Source organism: Chrysemys picta, chromosome 12 (assembly GCF_011386835.1).
Source record: "Chrysemys picta bellii isolate R12L10 chromosome 12, ASM1138683v2, whole genome shotgun sequence".
NCBI lineage: Eukaryota > Metazoa > Chordata > Testudines > Emydidae > Chrysemys > Chrysemys picta.
The window spans coordinates 10,654,448-10,681,630 of record NC_088802.1 but is presented as its reverse complement, the minus strand read 5'-3'; the positions used below and the strand labels follow the sequence as shown (position 1 = coordinate 10,681,630).

General features: G+C 50.9%; 2 protein-coding genes and 1 long non-coding RNA gene across 7 annotated transcripts in view; 2 read left to right on the top strand and 1 right to left on the bottom strand.

Annotated features, from left to right (window-relative positions):
• LOC101948742 (zinc finger protein RFP-like) overlaps positions 1 to 27,183 on the top strand; it is a 1,201,957-nt gene that overhangs the window by 337,516 nt on the left and 837,258 nt on the right. The gene's annotated exons all lie outside the window — the stretch shown is intronic.
• LOC122173302 (zinc finger protein 436-like) overlaps positions 1 to 27,183 on the top strand; it is a 132,804-nt gene that overhangs the window by 19,672 nt on the left and 85,949 nt on the right. The gene's annotated exons all lie outside the window — the stretch shown is intronic.
• LOC122172173 (uncharacterized) lies at positions 10,264 to 19,416 on the bottom strand. Of its 3 annotated transcripts, none has more exons than XR_010592043.1 (4): positions 19,143 to 19,416; positions 16,374 to 16,500; positions 14,914 to 15,027; positions 10,264 to 14,601 (listed from the first exon to the last, which is right to left on the bottom strand). It is a non-coding gene; the product is annotated as an uncharacterized LOC122172173 (long non-coding RNA). The 3 variants fall into 3 exon arrangements; XR_010592042.1 differs by lacking the exon at positions 19,143 to 19,416 and adding an exon at positions 17,010 to 19,080; XR_010592044.1 differs by lacking the exon at positions 19,143 to 19,416 and adding an exon at positions 17,010 to 19,077 and having other exon boundaries at positions 10,264 to 14,598.

Genomic DNA, 27,183 nt, shown 5'->3' with positions numbered 1-27,183 from the left:
CCGAGCCAGGCCGGGCCAGAGCCACTTGGCCGGGACCGGGCTGGGGGTGTTCGGCCGGTGCCAGACCGGAGGGAGCCACGTGCTCGACCTGGGCCGCACTGAGCCCCCCATGAACTCTCCTCCACCCCCCCTGCTTACCTCCTGCCTGCTGCTTGTTTCAAGCTTCCCGCGAACATCTGATTCGCAGGGAGGAGAAGGTGGGTGGAGCGTTCAGGGGAGGAGGGGTAAGTGGGCCGTGGGCCGGATGGACAGCTGCGCGGGGCCCTCTAGGCGCGGGGCCCCATTCAGGGGAATCGGCCGAATCGGTCTAAAGCCGGCCCTGGCGACAAGCACGGCGAGCGATTTCACCAGGACATTGCAACAATGGAGAAACGCTATCAGGGCAAATGGAGCCCATCAATGCTTGCAGACTATTGCTGGACAGTGACAAGGGATGCTCCATTTAATGAATATAAGAGACAAGCCAAGATGCGCCGAGTAGACACTGAATAGGACTAAACTATGTACATAATAGTTTTTTGCCTTTTGTTTCATAATTACATTTTATTTATATAACCCTTTTGCTGATTGTTACATAACCAGGACAGGTGAAATATTATCATGTAAAGCAACCATAAACACATGAAAAGACCTAGGTTTACAATTTATGATTAAAACGCTCCTATCTACACAATATACATAGACATAAAATGTAAAAACTTAAATATCTTAGAAGTAGTAGCCAATCAGTTGTTTTAATTGTCATATTTGAATTCAGCATATCAAAATACATAATAAATAGCACATTTTATCTCTGAAGCAGACAACTTCTCAAAAATTGTAGACCACTGTAATTAATCAACAGTACTACTTTTTATCTTTCTTCTTTTATTACAATGATGCTAAAACTTCTGTCAGTAACACAGCCAATTAATACAGCGGTGCTGAGTAAAACAGGTTTGGCGTGTTCATAAGGAAATGGGTAAATTTGTTCTCTATATTTTGAGTCTTAAGATTCTCTGTACTCCGTACTCGTGAGAGGCGCTGGGACCCCGTCATAGGCATCAACTTTCCCCGGTGCCGGTGGGAGCTCGCGCTCCCCCCTCCGCACCCCAACCCCTTCCCCAAACTCCTCACCCCAACTCCACCCTCTCCCTGCACCTATTGGGCCACTTCCCCAAATCCCCGCCCCGGCCCTGCCTCCTCCCCTGAGCGTTCCGTGTTTCCCCTGTTACCAGATATGCCCATTACTTTGGGGTATGCTCATTTATTCGGGTTACTCTTCTGGGGAAGGGGATTCTGTAATCCTATCAATATACTGCTTGTGTCACTTGTGTTTTCATATGGAGCTCTACTTCTCCCTTCTGCAAGTCCCCTCCCAATGGAGCTATCCTGCAGGACCTAGGTTCCCTAGGGCTGGGTTGCTCCAGCCCCAGAACCGGATGAACACACCCACACATACATTAACAAAGCAAGTATGAGCGGACCAGGTCAATCAGCGCTGTCAAGCTGACCCCTTATATGTCTCTGGACTCACTGGGCGGGAGGAAGCAGCACTTTCAAGATGCCTCTCCTTATATGCCCCTGGAGTCCATGGACTGGGTCAAGCAGCACTTTCAAGCTGTTACCCTTATGCATCCCAAATTCAGCATGTCCCTATACCCACTCCCCCAACACAATTGTACTGGCAGTAACCTACTCGATGAACAAACCCCACAGTATTTTGGGTGCTGCAGGGATCTTTAGCTTAGGTAAAAGAAGCGTTGCTGTAGAGTGAATGGGGGCAGCTAAAAACACAAAAGTGTAAAGTTTAGCAACAGAGAGAGAAGCAACCAAGTTAACCATAAAAGTTATTTATTGAATAATAGTAATAACTACACAAGGAGGACTAAACCAACACAACATACATGATTAAAGGTTAATACCTAAGGTAGAAAGGAAAACAGAGAGAGAGAAAGAGGGGGGATCTCACCCACTCCATGAGGCTTGAACTGGTCGGGGTTCCCAGATGATGGTGGTAGCGGAGGGTCCTGAATGCTGGAGACAGGCAGAGCCCCCAGGACGATCAGTAAGAAGATGGAGTTCCAGTGGAACTGATGCATAGTTTGGATCTAAGCATCAGAACCCTGACTAGAGGGTAAGTAGGGATTTTTGTAGAGAAAATACAATGGTTCAAGGGAGAACACTAGATCTGTTTATAGGTAAGCTGATGACTCAAGGGTTTTCTTTAGACTAGACAATAGGAACTGATCACTCCTGGCTATGGGGGGTGTTTTCTTCCAGGGAGCTCACAATGCAACTAGGCTGCTTCAGTATTTGGATATCAATTAAGGATTCATTACTAGAATTGGTCTGATCACTGCTGAGCTGAGTCTGTGCAGATATAGGCCTTGGCTACACTTGCGGATTCACAGCGCTGCCGCGGCAGCGCAGTGAATCGAGAGTGTAGTCGCACCGCCAGCTCTGCGAGAGCTCTCTCGCGGCGCTGCAAGTACTCCACCTCTCCGAGGGGAGTAGCTTGCAGCGCTGCGAGCGAGCGTGCAGCGCTGCATGTGCTGATTACACTGGCGCTTTAAAGCTCTGCACTCACTGCGCTCAGGGGGGGTGTTTTTTCACGCCCCTGAGCGCAGCAAGTGCAGCGCTGTGAATTGCCAGTGTAGCCAAGGCCATAGGTTCATTAGCATCTGGAGCAGAGATTCCCAGGATGCAGTGCTTCTCTGCTTTTTCTGGTCCCAGAATTCAGTGTGGTTCTCTGTTCTCCATTCTGTATGTAAATTGCGATGTCTTCCTGTCCCATCTTTCATGCAGATGAGGCTAGGGGAGTTGTCTCTGCTCTCCATTCTGTATGCTAATAGAGATGTCTTAATCTTGTCACCCTTGTCAGGAGGGGTCTAGGTGTGTCTCCCAATGCTCTTCACTACTGTCTGCAAGTTTTTTCCTCTGATGGGTTTTGGTTTAAGCAGAGGCTGGGGGGGGGGAGTGTCTTTCATGAATCAGGCTGGATACTGCACCCTGGTTCCCCAAGAACAGAGAGGTGTCTGGTATCACCCCACATCCCAGTCCCAAGCACTGGGAGCTAGGGGGAAAAAACGGGCACGCAGCGCACTCCGGGGAGGAGGCCGGAGCGGAGGTGAGCTGGGCTGGGAGGTGGGGAGCTGCCAGTGGGTGCAGAGCACCCACCAATTTTTCCCCATGGGTGCTCCATCCCCTGAGCACCCACGCAGTCACCGCCTATGGACCCAGTCACAAAAGGAAACTCCCCGAAAGCAGGGAATCCAAAGAGCTCAGGTTTGAGGGATGCAGTGTGACGCTGAGGCTTGGTCTGCACTCGCAACCTATGTCAGTTGTGAAACTCCACCCACAGCAAGGGACGCAGCTGTACCAACCTAACTTCTGGTACAGACAGAACTATGGCAACAGGAGGGCTTCTCCCGTCGACGTAGCCCGTGCCTCTTGGGGAGGTGGATTACCTACACCGGTGGGAGAACCCTTCTCATTGGTCTATGTAGTGTCCCCTTCGAAGCGCTATAGTGGCATCAGTGCAGCTGGGCCACAGGCTGGGGGGAGGGCACCCCAGCCCCAAATTTTGGTGGAGCTCGGCCCCTGGCTCTGAATATGGCTGGTGCCCGAGCAACACGTGGATACGGAACTCGCCACCTATGTCCCCCTAGAATTTCATGCAGCTGATGAAAGTAGCCGCATGTATGGGGCTCTGACCTGGAGCGACCATTTGCCTCCTTTGTTTTTTAGGAGATCCTTAATTTTCACACGGCACTGCTGTGTGTCCCTGGTGTAGCCGCTGTCCACCATTCCCTGTGCGATTTGGCATACATATCAGCAATTCGTCTTTTTGAATGGAGTTCTGCCTGCACAGATTCTTCTCCCCTTACATTAATCAGATCCATTATCTCCCATTCAGTCCATGATGGAGCTCTTTTGCAATTCTAGGACTGAATGGTCACCTGTGCTGCTGAGCTCGCCACGCTGACAAAACAGGAAATGAAATCAAAAGTTCACAGGACTTTTCCTGTGTACCTGGCTAGTGCATCTGAGTTGCAAGTGCTGTCCAGAGCGGTCACAATGGAGGACTCTGGGATAGCTCCTGGAGGCCAATACCATCAAATTGCGTCTACACTACCACAAATTCGACCCAGCAAGGTCAATTTTAGCGCTAATCCCCTTGCTGGGAAGGAGTACAGAAGTCGATCTTAAGAACCCTTCAAGGGTATGTCTACACTACGAAATTAGATCGAATTTATAGAAGCCGGTTCTATAGAAATCGTTTTTATACAGTCAATTGTGTGTGTCCCCACACAAAATGCACTAAGTGCATTAAGTCAGCAGACCGCGTCCACAGTAGCGAGGCTACCGACGCTAACGTCGACTTCCGGTGCGTTGCATTGTGGGTAGCTAGCCCACAGTTCCCGCAGTCTCCGCCGCCCATTGGAATACTGTGTTGAGATCCCAGTGTCTGATGATGCAAAAACAGTGTCGCGGGGGGTTCTGGGTACATGTCTTCAGCCCCCCCCCCGCCATCAGAGCAATGGCAGACAATCAATTCCTGTCTTTTTACCTGGGTTACCTGGATTACCTGTGCAGACGACGTACCACGGCAAGCATGGAGCCCGCTCAGCTCAGCACACCGTCACCATATGTCATCTGGGTGCCGGCAGACGTGGTACTGCATTGCTACACAGCAGCAGCTAATTGCCTTTTGGCAGTAGAGAGTGCAGTATGACTGGTAGCTCTCATCGAGTATCTGGGTGCTGGCAGACGTGGGGCTCCATTGCTATACAGCAGCAGCTCCTTGCCTTTTGGCAGCTGATGGTGTATTATGACTGATATCCATCGTCGTCATACTCCTCAGTGAGTTCGGTCCGAAGTGCCTGGGCAGACATGTTTTGTCTCCTCGAGACTAAGTCCTGCCGGCAGTCCTATTGCACCGTCCTGACGATCATGGTTGACAGTCGTAGTACAGCATCTTCTGCCAAGCACCCAGAAGTTGCCGACGACTATCAGTTCCAGGACCAGGGTGATAAACATATTCTGGCTGTTGGATATTCCAATACTTAGCCCTAGTCTACACTATGGGATTAGGTCAAATTTAGCAGGGTTAGGTCGATTTAATGCTCCATCCGTCCTCATGACGAACCTTGTTTTGTCAACTTAGCCCTGGTCTACACTACGAATTTATGTAGAATTTAGCAGCATTAAATCGAATTAAGCCTGGACATGTCCACATGATGAAGCCCTTTTTTTCGACTTAAAAGGCCCTCTAAACCGGTTTATTTACTCCACCTCTGACGAGGGGAGTAGCACCGAAATCGATATTGCCATTTCTAATTAGGGTTAGTGTGGACGAAATTTGACAGTATTGGCCTTCGGGAGCTATCCCAGAGTGCTTCATTGTGACCTCTCTGGACAGCACTCTCAACTCGGATGCACTGACCAGGTAGACAGGAAAAGCCCCGCAAACTTTTGAATTTCATTTCCTGTTTGCCCAGCGTGGAGAGCACAGGTGACCACGCAGAGCTCATCAGCACAGGTAATCATGATGGAATCCCAGGATCGCAAAAGAGCTCCAGCATGGACAGAACAGGAGGTTCAGGATCTGCTCACCCTATGGGGAGATGAATCAGTGCTAGCTGAACTCGGTTGCAGTAAACGAAATGGCAAAATATTAAAAAAAGTCTCAAAGGCCATGAAGGACAGAGGCCATAACAGGGACGCACAGCAATGCCGCGTGAAAATTAAGGAGCTAAGGCAAGACTACCACAAAGCCAGAGAGGCAAACGGAAGGTCCGGGTAAGAGCCGCAGACATGCCGCTTCTACGCAGAGCTGCATGCCATGCTAGGGGGTGCAGCCACCACTACCCGAACCCTGTGCTTTGACTCCATCAATGGAGAATCACACAACAGGGAAGCGGGTTTGGGGGCGAGGAAGATAGCTCCCAGCAAGGAAGCGGAGAGACCGGTTTCCCCAACAGCCAGGATATGTTTATCACCCTGGACCTGGAACCAGTAACCCCTGAACTAACCCAAGGCTTGCTCCCATGGTTTAAAAGCAAGCGTGCTTAATGATTAATGATTAATTTGTAGGACACTTTACCACACCAGGCCAGTAGCACATAGTCTGGAATCATTGCATAACAAAGCATGGCAGCGTATGGTCCCAGTGTTTGCTGGCATGCAGACAGCATCCATTCCTTATCGCTCTTTGTTATCCTCAGAAAAGTGGTATCATTCATGGTCACCTGGTTGAAATGGGGTGATTTTAGTAAGGGGACATTCGGAGGTGCCCATTCCTGCTCGGCTGCACAGAAATATTCCCCGCTGTTAGCCACACGGTGGGGGGAGGTGGTGGAAGGGTGAAGTGATCATCCCAGAGAATTGGGTGTGGGGGGGAGGGGGCTTAGTTGGGTTTGTGCTGCACGTTAACCCGGAAACCGCAGCCCCTTCTTTTTACACTGCAAACCCATTTTAAATGGCCAACCCAAAGGGTGCTTGGTATGGGAAATGAGGGCACTGCTGTTTGAAACCATTCCCACATGTTATGAAGGTTAAAAAAACCAAAAGACTGTGGCTTACCATGGCTGCCTGCAAGCCGAATTCTGTTGCCTGGCACTGCGTGAGTGATCTCTCACACCAAACCGGCAGGCCCTCAATATAAGAGGAAAAATGCGACCTTGTAACGAAAGCACATTGCTGTGTAATGTGAACAGCAAAATTTAACGTGAAAGAGTGTACCCATTGTTCTCTAAAATGTGTCTTTTTAACCACCTCTCCCTTTTCCTCCACCAGCTGCAAATGTATCTCCTTCACAGAAGCTAGTGAAGATTAGAAGGAGAAAGCGGCGGACTCGGGATGAGATGTTCTCGGAGCTCCAGATGTCCTCCCACGCTAACAGAGTACAGCAGAATGCGTGGAGGCAGTCAATGTCAGAGTGCAAAAAAGCACAATATGAACGAGAGGAGAGGTGGCGCGCTGAATCGCGGGCTGAAGAGAGCAAGTGGCGGGCTGAAGAGGATAGGTGGCATCAGATTGCTGATAGAAGGCAAGAGTCGATGTTCTGCCTGCTGGAGCATCAAACTGATATGCTCCAGCGTATGGTTGAGCTGCAAGAAAGGCAGCAGGAGCACAGATCACCGCTACAGCCCCTGTGTAACCAACAGCCCTCCTCTCCAAGTTCCATAGCCTCCTCACCCAGACGCCCTAGAACGCGGTGGGGGGGCCTCCGGCCACCCAGTCACTCCACCCCAGATGATTACCCAAGCATCAGAAGGCTGGCCTTCAATAAGTGATAAAGTTTTAAATTGCAGTGTGTCCTTGTCCTTCCCTCCTCCCCCACCCCACCGGGTGCTTCCCTCCTCCCCCACCCCTCCTGGACTACCTTGGCAGTTATCCCCCTAGTTGTGTGATGACTTAATAAAGAATGCATGAATGTGAAGTAACAATGACTTTATTGCCTCTGCAAGCAGTGCTCGAAGGGGGGAGGGGAGGGTTGTTAGCTTACAGGGAAGTAGAGTGAAACGGGTGGCGGGGGGGTTCATCAAGGAGAAACAAATGGAAGTTTCACACAGTAGCCTGGCCAGTAACAAAACTGGTTTTCAAAGCTTCTCTGATGCGCACCACACCCTGCTGTACTCTTCTAACCGCCCTGGTGTCTGGCTGCACGTAATCAGTGGCCAGGTGATTTGCCTCAACCTCCCACCCCGCCATAAGTGTCTCCCCCTTACTCTCAAAGATATTGTGGTGCGCACAGGAAGCAGCAATAACAATTGGAATATTGGTTTTGCTGAGGTCTGAGTCAGTAAGCTGCGCCAGCGCGCTTTTAATCATCCAAATACTCATTCTACCACCATTGTGCACTTGCTTAGCCTATAATTGAACAGGTCCTGACTACTGTCCAGGCTCCCTGTGTACGGCTTCATGAGCCATGGCATTAAGGGGTAGGCTGGGTTCCCAAGGATAACTATAGGCATTTCAACATCCCCAACGGTTATTTTCTGGTCCGGGAAGAAAGTCCCTTCCTCCAGCTTTTGAAACAGACCAGAGTTCCTGAATACACGTGCATCATGTACCTTTCCCGGCCGCTCCACGTTGATGTTAGTGAATCGTCCCTTGTGATCCTCCATGGCTTGCCACACCTGGAAAAGTACCCCTTGCAGTTTATGTACTCGGTGGCTTGGTGCTCCGGTGCCAAGATAGGTATATGTGTTCCGTCTATCACCCCACCACAGTTTGGGAAGCCCATTGCAGCAAAGCCATCCACTATGACCTGCACGTTTCCCAGTGTCACTACCCTTGATATCAGCAGGTTTATGATTGCATTGGCTACTTGGATCACAGCAGCCACCACAGTAGATTTGCTCACTCCAAATTGATTCCCGACTGACCGGTAGCTGTCTGGCGTTGCAAGCTTCCACAGGGCTATCGCCACTCGCTTCTCAACTGTGAGCGCTGCTCTCATCCTGGTATTATGGTGGTTCAGGGCAAGGGAAAGCAAGTCACAAAGTTCCATGGAAGTGCCCTTACGCATGTGAAAGTTTCGCAGCCACTGGGAATCGTCCCACACCTGCAACACTTTGCGGTTCCACCAGTCTGTGCTTGTTTCCCGAGCCCAGAATCGGCGTTCCACAACATCAACCTGGCCCAGTAACACCATGATTTACACATTGCTGGGGAGGTCTATGTCCATGTCAATTTCTTCATCATTCTCGTTGCCGCGCTGCAATCGCCTTTTCACCTGGTTTTGCTTTGGCATGTTCTGGCTCTGCATATACTACAAGACAATGCACGTGGTGTTCATAGTGCTCATAATTGCCACGGTGATCTGAGCGGGCTCCATGATCCCAGTGCTATGGTGTCTGGGCTTGAAAAAAGGTGCAAAACTATTGTCTGATGGAGGGAAGGAGGAAGGGAGGGGCAAGTGAGGACGTGGCTTACAGGTAATTAAAATCAACAAGGGTGGCTGTGCATCAGGAAGAAACAATAACAACTGTCACACAGAATGCCCCCCCCCCCAGATTGAACTCAAAACCCTGGGTTTAGGAGGCCCTGGATTTCATGGAGGGAGGGGGAAGCAAATGAATACAGAACAAATCTGGTCCATTTACTGTTTGCATCCACTCCATCTATCTTTTACATCTTAGGCTGGCAGCAGATGGTGCAGCATGACTGATAGCCGTCGGCATCTTCTGGGTGCTTGGCAGAAGATGCTGTACTACGACTGGCAGCCATGATCGTCAAGACGGTGCAATAGGACTGCCGGCAGGACTGAGTCTCCAGGAGCCAAAACATGTCTGCCCAGGCACCTCTGACCGAACTCACTGAGGAGTATGACGACGATGAATATCAGTTGTAATACACCATCAGCTGCCAAAAGGCAAGGAGCTGCTGCTGTATAGCAATGCAGCCTCACGTCTCCCAGCACCCAAATAGCCGATGACAGCTACCAGTCATGCTGCACCGTCTACTGCCAAAAGGCAATTAGCTGCTGCTGTGCAGCAATGCAGTACCACGTCTGCCAGCACCCAGATGACATATGGTGATGGTGAGCTGAGCTGAGCAGGCTCCACGCTACCGTGGTAAGTCGTCTTCACAGGTAATCCAGGTAAAAAGGCGCAAATTGATAGTCTGCTGTTGCTCTGACGGAGGGGGAGGTGCCTGACCACATGTACCCGAACCCCCCGCGACACTGTTTTTCCATCATCAGGCACTGGGATCTCAACCCAGAATTCCAATGCGAGGCAGAGACTGCGGGAACTGTGGGATAGCTACCCACAGTGCAATCCGCCAGAAGTCGACGCAAGACTCGGTAGTCTCGGTACTGTGGATGTGGTCCGCCGACTTAATGCTCTTAGAGCATTTTATGTAGGGACACACACAATCGACTGTATGAAAATGATTTCTATAAAACCGCCTTCTATAAATTCGACCTAATTTCATAGTGTAGACATACCCTAAGCAAATACTGGCCAGTTAGCATTTAGCTGGTGTGCAGGTGCCATTGTCTCTGTGGAGCTCATCTGTGGCCGTTTTCCTGCTTTACAGCATCTAACAAACACACAGCAAACTCTGAGAGCTCCATGGACAGTGCTGATAGACATATATTAATGGGACACTAATATTCAGCAGGCGATGACTTTTCCTATGATACGTCACAAAACATACTTTGGAAAAGATTTATCATTTTGTAAACGTGGTTGTCACGGAGTATTGGGGGACTCAGGGCCCTGCACCCCCAGCTTCCTGTGATTCACCATGACTCTCAGCCAGCCAGTAAAGCAGAAGGTTTATTTGGATGACAGGAATACAGTCCAAGACAGGTCTTGCAGGCACAGACAACAGGGCCCCCCTCAGTTAGGTCCAGCTTAGGGTCCCAGGGCATCCCAGCCCACCCCCCTTTGGGGGGGTCAGAGCCATCTCTGCCTCCCAGCCATCTCTCCAGCCCGCTTCCAGCACTCTGCCTTCAGCGACCCCTCCCACAGCCTTTGTTCAGTTTCCCGGGCCAAGGTGTCACCTGGCCTCCAACCCCTTCCTGGGTTCTCATGTTACACGCTCAGGTATTCCCTCCGGGCAGTCTACCATCCCCCAATGCAGACTATCTTAGCCACACTCCCCAGTCAGCATTCACAGACCACAGTAAGAACAGTCCCAGTTCATCACAGTGGTGCCCATAAGAGTGTAGACCAGTGGTTCTCAGATGTGTTTCATTTCCCTTCCCTTCTTTGTGTCTGTGGTTATATAGGCCCCCACCCTTAAAAGAACATATCTCACCACCCAGCTCTAAAGGCAGAGTAGTCGCTGGCGATGTGCACAGCTCTGAAGGTCTCCAATAGCAGCACAGAAGTTAGGGTGGCCACGTGAAAAGTGATATTCGTCAATATCGCTGTTCACAACAGACTTATCACCCCATTGCCACCCCTACTTCTGTGCTGCTGCTCCACCTGGGTTTGAGAGCCTGAGCATTGATCCACAACTCCCAGCTAGGCCTGTTCCTTCTTCATGAGCCCCAGCCAACTGGGGCTGACAGCCAGTGCTCTTTAAAAAAAACCCAAACAACCCACACTGATCATGCCTCCCTTGACACATTCCTGTGCCTACTTTGGGAGCTCTACCCACACTTGGAGAATTACTAGTGCATAGAGTCACCGTGGGGATTGGTAGCCAAGATGGTAACACCTGCTCCTTTCTGCCTCCGGGATCCCCAGAGAAAATGTCCGAGAAGGAGAGCGGAACAGATCCGATTAACATTAGCCTTTCAAAACACATTTTGATAATTTCAGCTATAAACATTCCCTCCATCCTTCAGCCCCTACCCCGAGCGAATTCAATGAGATTGAGCTGGAATTGGGCAGGTGGCATGGGTGACAGGTATAATCACTGAATTATTAATCCATGAATTAACAGAATACAGGAACACTTTGGATAGCTAAATAGAGACTACTACACTTACCCCTCTTAGAATCATAGAATATCAGGGTTGGAAGAGACCTCAGGAGGTCATCTAGTCCAATCCCCTGCTTAAAGAATGACCAATCCCCAAATAAATCATCCCAGACAGGGCTTTGTCAAGCCTGACCTTAAAAACCTCTAAGAAAGGAGATTCCACCACCTCCCTAGGTAACCCATTACAGTGCATCACCACCCTCCTAGTGAAAAAGTTTTTCCTAATATCCAACCTAAACTTTCCCAACTGCAACTGGAGACCATTACTCCTTGTTCTGTCATCTGGTACCACTGAGAACAGTCTAGGTCCATGCTCTTTGGAACCCCCTTTCAGGTAGTTGAAAGCAGCTACCAAATACCCCATCATTCTTCTCTTCTGTAGTCTAAACAAACCCCGTTCTCTCAGCCTCTCCTCCTAAGTCATGTGCTCCAGCCCCCTAATCATTTTTGTTGCCCTCCACTGGACTTTTTCCAATTTTTCCACATCCTTCTTATAGTGTGGGGCCACAAACTGAACACAATATTATAGATGAGGCCTCACCAATTTTGAATAGAGTGGAATGATTATGTCCCTCGATCTGCTGGCAATGCCCCTACTTGTACAGCCCAAAATGACGTTAGCTTTCTTGGCAACAAGGGGACACTGTTGACTTATATCCACTTCTCATCCACTGTAACCCCAGGTCCTTTTTTGCAGAACAGCTGCTGGGTGCTTCAGTCCCTAGTCTGTAGCAGTGAATGAGATTCTTTCATCCTAAGAGCATGAATCTGCACTTATCCTTGTTGAACCTGTACAGATTTATTTTGGCCCAATCCTCTAATTTGTCTTCGTCCCTCTGTATCCTATCCCTACCCTCCAGCGTATCTACCAGTCCTCCCAGTTTAGTGTCATCTGCAAACTTGCTGAGGGTGCAGTCCACCTCATCCTCCAAATCATTAATGAAGATACTGAACAAAACCGGACTCAGGACTGACCCCTGGGCCACTCTGCTTGATACCAGCTGCCAACTAGACATGGAGCCATTCATCACTACCCCTTGAGCCAGTCATCTAGCCAGCATTCCACCCACCTTATAGTCCATTCATCCAGCCCATACTTCTTTAACTTGCTGGCAAGTATATTGTAGGAGATCATATCAAAAGCTTTGCTAAAATTAAGGAATAACACATCCACTACTTTTCCCTCTTCGACAGAGCCAGTTATCTCATCATAGACGGCAATTAGGTTACTCATACGTGACTTGCCCTCTTCTTCCAAGTCTTTAAAAATACACATTTACATTTCAAACTCTAGCTTATCTAAAGTGGACACACTTTTAAAATCTCTCTATAATTTTGACCCTGAATCAATTACATGCAAGTTGCTTAACCCTTCTTTGCCATGTGTCAAAGAAGTCTAGATCCTATGTGGATTCTTCCATGCTTAATGAGGACAGAGCTCCATATGAAACTTTTCCCACAGCCCAACCACTTGTCAGGTCTTTCTCCTGTGTGTAATGCCTGATGATTAACAAGGTCTGACCTTTGTATGAAACTTTTCCCACAGTCAAAGCACTTGTGGGGGTCTCTCTCCTGTGTGGATTGCCTGATGCTGAACAAGGTCTGACCTTTGTATGAAACTTTTCCCACAGTCCAAGCACATATGGGGTCTCTCTCCTGTGTGAAATGCCTGATGTTTAACAAGGTGTGACCTTCTTATAAAACTTTTCCCACAGTCCAAGCACTTGTGGGGTCTTTCTCCTGTGTGGACTGCCTGATGTTGGACAAGGTTTGACATTTGTATGAAACTTTTCCCACAGTCCAAGCACTTATGGGGTCTCGATCCTGTGTGTAATGCCTGATGGCGAACTAGGTGTGACCTCTGTATGAAACATTTCCCACAGTCCAAGCACTTGTGGGGCCTTTCTCCTGTGTGGATTGCCTGATGTTGAGCAAGGTCTGACCTTTCTATGAAACTTTTCTCACAGTCCAAGCACTTGTGGGGTCTTTCTCCTGTGTGGATTGCCTGATGGCGAACTAGGTGTGACCTCTGTACAAAGCTTTTCCCACAGTTCAAGCACTTGTGGGGTCTTTCTCCTGTGTGGATTGCCTGATGTTGAACAAGGTCTGACCTTTGTATGAAACTTTTCCCACAGTTCAAGCACTTGTGGGATCTTTCTCCTGTGTGGATTGCCTGATGTTGAACAAGGTCTGACCTTTGTATGAAACTTTTCCCACAGTCCAAGCACTTATGGGGTCTCACTCCTGTGTGGATTGCCTGATGACGAACTAGGTGTGACCTTCTTTTGAAACTTTTCCCACAATCCAAGCACTTCTGGGGTCTCTCTCCTGTGTGGATTGCCTGATGACGAACTAGGTGTGACCTTCTTATGAAACTTTTCCCACAGTCCAAGCATGTGTGGGGTCTCTCTCGTGTGTGGATTGCCTGATGTTGAACAAGGTTCGACCTCTCCATGAAACTTTTCCCACAGTCCAAGCACTTATGGGGTCTCGCTCCTGTGTGGAATGCCTGATGTTTAACAAGGTTTGACTTTCTTATGTAACTTTTACCACAGTCCAAGCACTTGTGGGGCCTTTCTCCTGTGTGGATTGCCTGATGTTGAGCAAGGTCTGACCTTTCTATGAAACTTTTCCCACAGTCCAAGCACTTGTGGGGTCTCTCTCCTGTGTGGATTGCCTGATGTCTAATTATTTGTGTCTTCGAAATGAAACATTTCCCCCACTCAAGGGATTGACAGGTTTTCTCTCCAGTGTGGCTGCTGCCATGGTTATTAAGATCTGAGAGCTCATTGAAGCTTTTCCCATCATCCAAGCATTGAAAGGGTTTCTCTCCAGCACAGATTTTCTGATGTGTCACAAGCTGTGATCTCACAATGAATTCTTTCCCACACTGAGGGTAGTGCCCGGGTGTCTCTTCCTTGGGATTTGTCTGCTGTGCTCTGGGATCCTTGTCTCCTTCCCCGACATTAATAGATTCATCCACTCTCTTCCCTCGGTGGTTTTCCAGAAGCCTCTCTGACCTCTGCCAGTTTCCCCAGCCTTCTTCCTGCTCCAAGCACTGGGAAAAATTCCCTTCAGCTCTTCCCACAAAGGTTCCCTGCAGTTCCACTTCCCCGGGAACTTCCTCATAATGATTCCCCTCCTCATTCTCACTCCCTCGCTCAGCATCTGCTGGGAGAAACACAATCCAGACAGGAGTCATTATGCTTGGGAGAAAGAGGAATAGCAACGAGGGCAAACCCAACACGAAGACTGACCAATTGCATTCTGCCTCCACATCCCACCCAAACACTCACAGGGAAGGAAAGCTGGGAAGCAAACTCCTGCAGCTAAGAGGCTGGGTGGAATGGTGTGAGCTATATCTCATGACTGCAGCCCTGTCCTGACTGAGATGAGGAAGAACTGAGGGCGTCACTCACACCATATTTTGGGATTCTCAACTTCTTCCTTCATTCCCTAGATTGTTTCTGTGTCAGTCCTCACCTGTACGGGTGCATCTCGGAAGCCTTCTTTCCTTGCAGTCCTGGAGATCGGACACCCACGGCTCTTCCCCTCGTTCCAGCCGGGCAATCAGCTCAGGTTTGGGAAAGGGGAATCCTGTGCAGAGGGTGGAATCAGACCAGATCAGGGATCCATGGAGCATTGGTGGAATACTTGTCAGAAAGGACATTCCGTGAGTGGAAACTGTCCCTGTGCTCTTGTGGAGGAACGTGGAATCCAAGAGGATGGGTAAATGGTCACTTCCTCCTTGAGCAGAGGAAGTTGTCTGGGGAGGTAGGTTGAATTATTACTACACCCTCACTAGGCTTTCCCAAGATCTGTGCACTCTGGGGGCTTTGCTGATTCAGACACAGCTCTGGAGTTAAACCCCTGCCTCTTTCTAAACCTGCAGAACCCAGAGCCCTCTCTAGCTGGAGCTAGTCCCAAGGAGGGAGGTGAACAGGGATTGTATGTGCAGCCGAGAAACAACACAGACAGGACAATGCTGGATTTATGCCCCTTTGAATGCTGGAGGGGTGTGGATGGTTTAGCTTGTCCATTGGGTTTTGACACCCATGTCCCACTGGAGAGGGCACGGAGATGCAAGTCTCTCTCACACGGCAGCTGTGAATTATGGAACCACTCACCTCTGATCTAACTGACCAGGGAAGAACATGACCAGATTCAGACACACAGACCCCACTGCTTCTTCTTAGGGTGACCAGACGTCCCGATATTATCGGGACAGTCCCGATTTTAGGAGATTTGTCCCATGCCCTGAACTTACATCGGTCAGGAAGCACTTTCTCCCGATATCTGGGGACCATCTGGTGGAGGACGCAAGCCGGCGCCACTCACCTCTTCTTCCTGGGCCCTGGGCAGCACAGCTGAACTCCCAGCACTCACCTGCCGGCCGGCAGGAGCCTGCAGAGTGCTGCAGCACCACTCCCCAGGAATGCACAGAGGCGGCGTGGAGGTCTCCGCTGCGTGCTGCAGGGGCAGGGCTTGTAGGCGCCGGCAGCCGGCAGAGAGCCCATCCGCCCCTGCCCCCCTCAACCCAACCCGAGCGACCTTAGGAGCCAGAGGGATGGGACCTGCCTGCTCGATGCTTCCTAGGAGCAGCTCTAGGTAAGGCTAGCACTGCTGGGACTCACCTGGCCCCCTGGTGGGTCCCTCTGGCTGTGGGAGGGGCTCTGCATGCTGCCCCCTCCCTCCCTGAGAGTGGGAGGTAGAGACAGAATGGAGGAAAGCTGGTGTGGGGGAGGGGGGCAGGGTATGGAGCTCCAGGTGGGTTCTCCGCCCCCACCAATTTTTCCTGTGCTCTGGCGGTTTTCTTTGTTTTGCTCCACAGCCGGCTTTTTTGTTTGTTTGTTTTTTTGCTCCGCCCGCCCCGTGTCCTGATACTTCACCTCTGTCATCTGGTAACCCTACTTCTAGTATCTGAGGGGACAGGAATCCCTTACCCAGCGAGGTCACCGTCTCGTAGTTCTCCTGCATGACATCCCTGTAGAGGGCTCTCTGAGCGGGGTCCAGCAGAGCCCCCTGCCCCTGGGTGAAATACACAGCCACCTCCTCGAAGGTCACTAGCATCTGAAACACCAAAAGTCCCCCACTCAGCACCTGCTGCTCCAGCCACAATCTCGCTAGTCACAAGAGAGGAAGGATGAAGAAATGGAAGCTCTGGGAGGGCCAGAGTAGCAGAATCCCACCCGCATCCTCCTTAGAGCAACCAAGAGGCTTCAGGGGGTGGGGAGAAGGTGAGAGCTCCTTGTCCTACCCAGCACACGGAGCAGGGCAGGGTCTTCTCATTTCCCACACACCTGCCAGCCACAGGCTGATACGGAAAGCAGAGCTCTGAGTCAGGGACAGGGACAGGAATCAAAACAGCTTCCGTTTGTATTTCACAGCCGCCTCAGACTAGTGGGGTCTCACTCCAGCACTGGGAGCCTTGTGCAAGGGGGTTATATCATTTTTGAGAAATTGAGGAATGTCCCGTCTCCCCTCCCCCGTCAACAATGGGCCCACTCAGAAAATCAGCAGGTTTATCACACACTGTCTCCTTCCTGCCCCTGCCCAGGAGCTCCCTGAAAATCCCCTACCTGAGCTGGCTCCATCACAGACATTTCCCTTCCCTGTCTCCTGGAAGAGAGACCCATGTGAGGCAAAAGGTGGATGTGATTCTTCAGCCTGTCGTGGCGAGAGGGGTGATGGGGGAGGTTACAGAAGGGGGTGGAGTCCATGTCACACCCCGGTTTCCCCCCAGGCTCTTCAGACCGTCCCAGTAACAGTATCTCTGAGCCAAATGCTAGAAAAAAAGCAGAACTAAAGGGGCCACTTTAGGGGATTTCCCCACACTGCCGTGTAAACTCCTCTCCCTTAGGAGCAGCAGGAGCCCTCTGATGGCATCACCTAAAGAATGAGCTGCCCTGGACTCCCCCAGCAGCCCCCAGGGACAGGCAGGCAGAGGCTGATCCCATTGGCCCAACCACACTCCCAGCCTGCCCAAAGCAGCAGTGACTCCGGTGTGGCTGAGATGTGAATCCTGCCCAGAAATCAGACCAGGGCCCTGGGCGACCCCAAAACTCATGAGACACAGACCCAGGGGTGCCTCTAGGCACCAGCAAAGCAAGCAGCTGCTTGGGGTAGCCTGGGAGCTGAGAACCAACAGGGGGCCCTGGGAGCTGTAGTTCCTTGGTTAGCTCTCTGCCTATGAGCCAGCCCTGGAAGAGGAAAAAAACTACATTTCCCAGCATTCTCTTGGCCACTATCAGCAGGAAAGGAACGGGGAGGGAGTATGGTAGCTGAAACCTCATGCTGCAGCTTGTTGTGAAGGGAGAGCTCACTGCTTGAGCAGGGTGGCACTGTGAATGGGGAACAAGTGTGCCCAAGGAGTAGAAGGCTGTGGCCCACATATTCCCTTCAGAAGACTTCCCCAGACTGGATTAGAGATACTTGCAGCCCCCAAAGAAGGAATTGGGTGGACTAAATGGACAGTGCCCCTTTCTATCTCAAACCTAGCAAGGGAGGTATGTGGATCCCACTAGAATTTAAAATGAAAAGTAAGGGAGGGGAGGCTCTGGACCTGGGCAGCTTTAGATACAGCGTCAGGCACTTAGGAGGATTTCCACTTCTGAGCCATGGAAGCAGATTTAGCTAATATTCAGAAAGGGAATCTAGCACCTGCCTTCCAGATTTGAACACCTCAAAATTCAGGAGTGCTCAAGCTCAATTTGGGCAGCTCTTACTTCAATTTTCCCAAATCAAATATACTGATCCACTGTAATTTGCTGTAGAAAAAGTAGCACAAAATTGAGCAAGAAATGCTTCCCAGTAGTTATTAGGACTGGAATTGCTATTTTCAACAGCCATTGCCTTTTCTTTTTGTTTTATTTGTTTGAAAGGAAGACAGTGACATCGCATTGGCAAATTCCCCATAGAAACAAAGAGTGGAACAAAGGAATAATAAAGGCACCTCAACTTTTCCTCATTTATGTAGGACAGTCTTATAATATGCATCCAGATATCCTCCAATCACACAAGCTGAAAATGGTTCCACTTTACTGCAGTTCTGTAACCATATGGGAACCAATCCTGTCTGTGTTCTGTGCACATCCAAAATTCCTGCTGAATGACCCATCCTGGTAGCAAGTTACCAGTGACCCAGGGCTGGGGTGGAAGGAGGGTGCAGGTGGAGGCGGGAGAGAGCCCAGGGCCGGGGCGGCAGTGGGGTGCACGTCGGGGGACGCCAAGAGCTGTGGCGGCACGGGGAGCAGGTGGGGGGGAGAACCCAGGGTTGGGGCAGCAGGAGGGTGCGGGGGGGGGGGGGAGTACAGGGCTCCGGGGTGGAGGCAACCACATTTTTTCTTGCTTGGGGCAGCAAAAAACATAGAGCCGGACCTGCACAGACCCAACCAGCACGGGTGTGTCTGACAGTAACACATTGGGAGCAGGGTGTGAGTGTGGGTCCTGGGTTTTTGCCTCTGTCCCCCTCCAGTCTTCCCACACACTCCCTTCCCTCGCAGTGCCCCCGACACACATCTTCCCCCCATTCCAGCCTCGCTCCCCTCAGCCCCCCAATCCCACCGCGTCGCCCCATGTTCCCTTCAGTGCGCCCCCGCCCCCATCCCAGCCTGCCCCCCGCATCCCCAGCACCCGCCCCCGCACCCCGCCTGCAACTCTTTATCCTCCTCCCCCTGCAGCCCGCGTGTCCTGGGGGAGCGGGTCTCTCTCACCTTCCCTACGAGCGGGGCCCCCCTGGGGCAGGGGAAGGGCCCTGGCCGGGCTGGGGGCTCTGCCCTGGGATAGGCTCCTGGGGAGCAGCGGGAAGGGCCCTGCTGGAGATTCCCCTCTCCCGGCTGCAGCCAGGGCTCCGGGCTCCCAGCACCAGCCGCCGGGGCTCGGGGATCTCGCCAGGAGCCTGGAGCCAGAGTCACCGCAGCGGCTGCGAGTCACTTCCTGCTGCCGGGCCTGAGCCCAGCGATCGCTCCCCACAGAGCCGCCTCCCAGCTGCTCCTGGGTCCTAGCGATCAACCCATCGCGCTGCAGCATCTCTGTGTCTGGCTTCTGTTCCACTCACAGGCTCTATGGTCAGAAGGCCCCATCATGAGCATCTAGCCCAGGGATTCTCACAACCAAATTTGGTGGCCTCAGAGTGTGGCCAGGAACTCTCACTGGTGGCTGCTCTGACACTTTCCTCTAACATCCTAACTAACTTTAGGAGAAACCAAACATGCACAGAGGTAAGCGGGGGAAACGGTCTTACTATTGTGGGGAACTTTACTGGTTTATACACCACCCTGATAGTATGGAATAGCAAAAGGAGCTGAGTCCTCGCTCCCACTCCCTTTACCTGGAGACCTGCCTGACCTCGAGGACTCCCGTTCCACTATGGTGTCTGAAACCCCGACAAGGCTGGCCCCAAGGTTCCTGCGGGGTCTTTATCCCCAATTTTGTTGCGATCACTCAGGACAGAGGCTAGGGTGTTGTATCTCCACTCTGGGGTGCTCTCTTCACTCCGGACGCATCCCTGATGTCGCCATTCAGCACTGCATTGAGTTCAGAACAAATACGATTTATTAAACAGCAAGTAATACAAAAAATTAAGGAAAAAATGGGAAAGGGGAAATGGAAAACATGATGTCATCCCACGCTGCCCAGGGTCCCCACTCGTTCTCCCCAGTTGCTCACCACCCCCAGCTCCAGACTGCTCCAGACCCAGCCTCCCTCTGCATCAGTGCTTCTGCTGCTCTGCCTCCAACCCAGCTCTGGCTGCTCCTCTCCCCTTAGGTCTGCCCTTCTTTGGCAGGCAGCTCCAGCTCACACAGAGAATTAGCACCTGACTCCCTCATTGGCCTGCCTGCCCGGTCAACGAGGCTGACCTAGTGCCTTTGCCTCTCTCCATTCGCCCTAGGGACTCTCTTCACTCCGGACGCATCCCTGACACTACTGTGCTAATAAGCGATGGTCACATAAATACCACCCTATACCGGAAACCTACTGACCGCTACACTTACCTACATGCCTCCAGCTTCCATCCAGGACACACCACATGATCCATTGTCTACAGCCAAGCTTTAAGATATAACCGCATTTGCTCCAATCCCTCAGATAGAGACAAGCACCTAGAAGACCTCTATCAAGCATTCTTAAAACTACAATACCCACCTGCTGAAGTGAAAAAACAGATTGATAGAGCCAGATGAGTACCCAGAAGTCACCTCCTACAAGACAGGCCCAACAAAGAAAATAACAGAACACCAGTAGCTGTCACCTTCAGCCCCCAACTAAAACCTCTCCAGTGCATCATCAGAGATCTACAACCTATCCTGAAAGATGATCCTTTACTCTCACAGATCTTGGGAGACAGACATGTCCTCGCTTACAGACAACCCCCCAACCTAAAGCAAATACTCACCAGCAACCACACATCACTGAACAAAACCACTGACCCAGGAACCTATCCTTGTAACAAAGCCCGATGCCAACTCTGTCCACATATCTATTCAAGTGACATCATCATAGGACCTAATCACAGCAGCCATACCATCAGGGGCTCGTTCACCTGCACATCTACCAATGTGATATATGCCATCATGTGCCAGCAATGCCCCTCTGCCATGTACATTGGCCAAACCGGACAGTTTCTACGCAAAAGAATTAATGGACGCAAATCTGACATCAGGAATCATAATACTCAAAAACCAGTGAGAGAACACTTTAACCTGTCTGGTCATTCAGTGACAGACCTGCGGGTGGCTATATTACAACAGAAAAACTTCAAAAACACACTCCAATGAGAGACTGCTGAGCCAGAATTGATATGCAAACTAGACACAATCAACTCAGGATTGAATAAAGACTGGGAATGGCTGAGCCATTACAAAGATTGAATCTATCTCCCCTTGTAAGTATTCTCACACTTCTTATCAAACTGTCTGTACTGGGCTATCTTGATTATCACTTCAAAAGTTTTTCTTCTTCTCTTACTTAATTGGCCTTTCAGAGTTGGTAAGACAACTCCCACCTGTTTATGCTCTCTGTATGTGTGTATATATATCTCCTCAATATTTATTCCACTCTATATGCATCCGAAGAAGTGGGCTGTAGTCCACGAAAGCTTATGCACTAATAAACTTGTTAGTCTCTAAGGTGCCACAAGTACTCCTGTTCTTTTTGCGGATACAGACTAACACGGCTGCTGTTCTGAAATCTGATCCCTGATGTGGCCATTCAGCACTGCATAGAGTTCAGAACAAATATGGTTTATTAAACAGCAAGTAATAAAAAAAATTAAGGAAAAAATGGGAAAGGAGAAAGGAAAACATGAACATAAGAACATAAGAAAATAAGAAAGGCCGTACCGGGTCAGACCAAAGGTCCATCTAGCCCAGTATCCTGTCTACTGACAAAAAGCAACAGAGGATCCTGTGGCACCTTTAAGACTAACAGAAGTATTGGGAGTATAAGCTTTCGTGGGTAAGAACCTCACTTCTTCAGATGCAAGTAATGGAAATCTCCAGAGGCAGGTATAAATCAGTATGGAGATAACGAGGTTTGTTCAATCAGGGAGGGTGAGGTTCTCTGCTAGCAGTTGAGGTGTGAACACCAAGGGAGGAGAAACTGCTTCTGTAGTTGGAAAGCTATTCACAGTCTTTGTTTAATCCTGATCTGATGGTGTCAAATTTGCAAATGAACTGGAGCTCAGCAGTTTCTCTTTGGAGTCTGGTCCTGAAGTTTTTTTGCTGCAAGATGGCTACTTTTACATCTGCTATTGTGTGGCCAGGGAGGTTGAAGTGTTCTCCTACAGGTTTTTGTATATTGCCATTCCTGATATCTGACTTGTGTCCATTTATCCTCTTGTGTAGTGATTGTCCAGTTTGGCAAATGTACATAGCAGAGGGGCCTTGCAGGCACATGATGGCATATATAACATTGGTGGACGTGCAGGTGAATGAGCCGCTGATGTTGTAGCTGATCTGGTTAGGTCCTGTGATGGTGTTGCTGGTGTAGATATGTGGGCAGAGTTGGCATCGAGGTTTGTTGCATGGGTTGGTTCCTGAGTTAGAGTTGTTATGGTGCGGTGCGTGGTTGCTGGTGAGAATATGCTTAAGGTTGGTGGGTTGTCTGTGGGCGAGGACTGGCCTAACTCCCAAGGTCTGTGAAAGTGAGGGATCATTGTCCAGGGTGGGTTGTCGATCACTGATGATGCGTTGGAGAGGTTTAAGCTGAGGACTGTAGGTGATGGCCAGTGGAGTTCTGTTGGTTTCTTTTTTGGGCCTGTCTTGTAGTAGGAGGCTTCTGGGTACACGTCTTACTCTGTTGATTTGTTTCTTTATTTCGTAGTTTTGAGAATGCTTGGTGAAGATCTTGTAGGTGTTGGTCTCTGTCTGAGGGGTTGGAGCAGATGCGATCGTACCTCAGTGCTTGGCTGTAGACGATGGATCGTGTGGTGTGACCAGGGTGGAAGCTGGAGGCATGAAGGTAGGCGTAGCGGTCAGTGGGTTTTCGGTATAGGGTGGTGTTAATGTGGCCATCGCTTATTTGTACGGTGGTGTCTAGGAAGTGGACCTCCTGTGTAGATTGGTCCATGCTGAGGTTGATGGTGGGGTAGAAGCTGTTGAAATCATGGTGGAATTCTTCCAGGGTCTCCTTCCCATAGGTCCAGATGATGAAGATGTCATCAATGTAGCATAGGTAGAGAAGGGGCATGAATGGACGAGAGCTAAGGAAGTGTTGTTCCAGGTCAGCCATAAAAATGTTGGCATATTGTGGGGCCATGCGGGAGCCCATAGCAGTGCCACTGGTCTGGAGGTATATATTGTCACCAAATTTGAAATAATTGTGCGTGAGGATAAAGTCACAGAGCTCAGCAGTAAGTTGTGCTGTGTCATCATCAGGGATACTGTTCCTGACAGCTTGTATTCCATCTGTGTGTGGGATGTTTGTGTAGAGAGCCTCGACATCCATGGTGGCTAGAATGGTGTTTTCTGGGAAGTCACCAATGAATTGTAGTTTTCTCAGGAAATCTGTGGTGTCACGGAGATAGCTGGGAGTGCTGGTGGCGTATGGTCTGAGTAGGAGTACACATATCCAGACAGTCCTGGAGGCACTCTCACTGAAGGACTGTCATCCGATGCTGCCCAGGGTCCCCCCTTGCTCTCCCCAGCTGCTCACCACACCCAGACTGCTCCAGACCCAGAAACCCTCTGAATCAGTGCTTCTGCTGATCTGCCTCCAACCCAGCTCTGGCTGCTCCTCTCCCCTTAGGTCTGCCCTTCTTTGGCAGGCAGCTCCAGCTCACACAGAGAATTAGCACCTGACTCCCTCATTGGCCTGCCTGCCCGGTCAACAAGGTTGACCTAGGTTGACATCCACAGAACCCAAAGTCCTTGTCCCTTAACATTTGATTCCCCCAGAGCCCAGCACCCTGGGGGATTTGGGGAGGGGAGGAATTACCAGCCCCCAGGGACACTTGCCCAAAAGGGAACAGCTCAAGTCAGAGGGGGAACCCAGCTCAGGGGCCGGTGGAAAAGAGGGGATGGGTACAGGTGTCCAGAGTGAAGGTGGGGCCTGGCCCAAGTGTTCTTCTCCTCATCTCCATGGCAGGGGGATCCTGGCTGGGAGGGGAAAGGGAGAGGGGGTAACTTCAGCCAGGCAGAGAGAGCTGCTGGAGGAGTTTCTCTCTCTCTCTTCCCCGACCTGTGGCCCATCAGCTCAGCAGCCAGGACTGCAACAGGGAGGAGGGGCTGATCGGATCTTCTCCTCCTTTGTCTGGGGTTTGCTTAGACCAGGCAGAGCCAGTGGGTTACTGACCAGCTGATGCTTGGCTGCTGCTAGACCCTCACCCCAGCAACTGTCAACTGGATGCTTGGGAGCCAAAAGCCCCGTACGTGTGTGGGAACGAGGAAATGGGGTTGTTACTATGGCCTAGTCAGGGCCCTGAGAGAATTTCCCTGCTGTATGGGGGAGTCTCTGATGTCCAACATGGTGTTAGCTCCACTTGGAGCATTTTCAGCACTGAGAACATCTCAGCGGTTTCTTACCTGTACGGATTTCTAGATGCTTGATACTCCAGGAGCACCTAATGAAGCATCCTGCACATTCAAGGCCTCTCTACTGTGTGGGTCACTGAGGTGTGAAGTCAAATTGAATCCTGCAGTCAGGCTATTCCTAGAGTCTCTCATACCTCTGTGGATTCTCTGACTTTTAATGAGGAGTGATCGCTGAATGAAGCTTTTCCCACAGTCCAAGCACTGATGAGGTCTCTCACCTGTGTGGATCCTTTGATTTGTTATAAGTGTAAGAAGTGCTGATCTCTCTGTGAATCCTTTCCCACAGTCCAAACACTTATGGGGTCTCTCTCCTGTGTTTATTTTCTGATGCCCTTACCTTTCCCACAGTCCAAACACTTATGGGGTCTCTCTCCTGTGTTTATTTTCTGACACCTATTAAGGGCAGTAAAGGATCTAAACTCCTACCTGCCACAGGGGCTTCAACAAGGGTACCCTTAACTCACCCAACAATACTGTTAATCTATCCAACCACACACTTAACCCAGCAGAAGAGTCTGTCCTATCTCGGGGACTCTCTTTCTGCCCCACCACCCGCCCACATATGATACAATTCTGTGGTGATCTGGAAGCCTACTTTTGTTGTCTCCGACTCAAGGAATATTTTCAACACACCATGGAACAGCACACTGACCCAAAGCAACTCTCCTACCAACACTAGAAGAAGAAGAATTCTGTGTGGACTCCTTCTGATGGTCGAAATGACAGACTGGACTTCTACACAGAGTGCTTCCACAGACGTGCACAGGCTTAAATAGGGTTACCATATTTCCACAAACAAAAAAGAGGACACTGGGCGGGGGGGGGGGGGGGAAGCCCCGCCCTAGCCCCGCCCCGCCCCATCCACTCCCTCCCACTTCCCACCCCCTGACTGCTCCCCTCAGAACCCCAACCCCCCCTGCTTCTTGTCCCCTGACTGTCCCCTGCTGAGAACCCCTACCCTAACTGCCCCCCCAGGACCCTACCTGTCCCCTGACTGCCCTGACCCTTATCCACTCGCATGGGTGGCAGGGTTGTAGAAATTTTGGTGGTGCCCAGAACCCCCCACCCCACCTGCCTAAGGCTCTGGGAGGGGGGTTGGGTGGGGGGAGGAGGTCTGGGGTGCAGGTCCTGGGCTGGGGATTAGGGTGCAGGAGGGGTGCAGGTTCTGGGATAGAGTTTGGGTGCTGGGTGCAGGCTCCGGGCTGGGGCAGGGGGTGGGTGTGCAGGAGGGGGTGAGGGATGCAGGCTTTGGGAGGAAGTTTGAGGGCAGGAGGGGGTGTGTGGGAAGAGGGAGGGGGATTGGGAGGGAGTTTGGGGATAGTAGGGGATGCAGGGGTGAGGGCTGTGGGTCTGGGGATGAGGGGTTCATGATGCAGGAGGGGGCTCAGGGATGGAGCAGAGGATTAGGGTGTGTGGGGATGAAGGCTGGGGGGTTTGGGGTGTTGGAGAGGCTCAGGGCTAGGGTGGAAGGGCAGGGTAAGGGCAGCCTGTCTTCCCATTAGTGGATGGGGGCACTAGGACCCGGGGGCAGCAGACAGCAGTTGTCTGCGTGTACTGCCAGAGCCAGCACAGCAGACAAGCGAGAGGCAGACAGGGACGGGGGGACCCACCGAGGGGGGGATGCACGGAGGGGGGGTGGCAGGTGGAGGCTGGGGACCCATCCAACACTCCCCCACTCCCTGACTGCCCCCCCCCACTCCTCTTACCATTCTGGCTCCACGTGGGTCGGTTTGTGTGTTACACAGGACTACAGAGAGAGGGAGGGGGGAGCAGGGGAGGGCTCTGGATGCTGGAGGCCAATGGGAGTGGGTCAATTGGCCTAGCCGCCCAATCAGCAGCCACACTCTGCATGGAAGGGAGGGAGGGAGGCGAGGGAGAAAAAACCCCCGGACATTTTAACCTTGTTACCAATTCCTCCCGGACGGCTATTTAGAGACGCAAAAGCCGGACATGTCCGGGGAAATACAGACGGATGGTAACGCTAGCTTAAATTGTGAACATACATCATCACTTGCCCCATAACCTCAGCCGTATAGAATGCAACGCCATCCACAGCCTCAGAAATAACTCTGACATTGTAATCTGCCGAGGGGGGTTATATCCTTTTTGAGAAATGGGAGTATGTCCCCTCTCGCCTCCCCCGCCACCAATGGGCCTACTCAGAAAATCAGCAGGTTTATCACACCTTGTCTCTGCCCTTCCTCTCCCTCCCTCTGCCCAGCAGCTCCTTGAAAATCCCCTACCTGATCTGGCTGAATCACAGCCATTCCCTTTCCCCGTCTCTTGGAAGACAGGACAATCTGGAACAAAATGTGGATGTGATTCCTCAGCCTGTCAGGGGGAGAGGGAAGGTTACAGAAGGGGCTTCATTCCATGTCATCCCCAGATTCCTGTGGAAGAAACAGAGTCTTCACTCTTCGTGCTTCTTATCAGCAAGTCAGAGGCAGTTTATTTCAAGCAATTTCAGGGGAAGGCTACGGATGGGGGGGTCTCCTTCCTTAGGCAGGTCACATATGTCATTGGATACAGCTGAATCTTGTTTATACATTGTCCTTCCCATTATCTTAGTCAGCAGTCCATTCTCATCTTAAAGCAAGGTTAGAAAACAGGTTCCCACGTAGTTTCCCATCCGCCTCGCACAATCCCAGTTTCTACAAATCTCGAGATGTTAGGGTTAAGGTTAGCCTTTCTTCTGCTCTGTCTCTTAACAACACTAAGATGG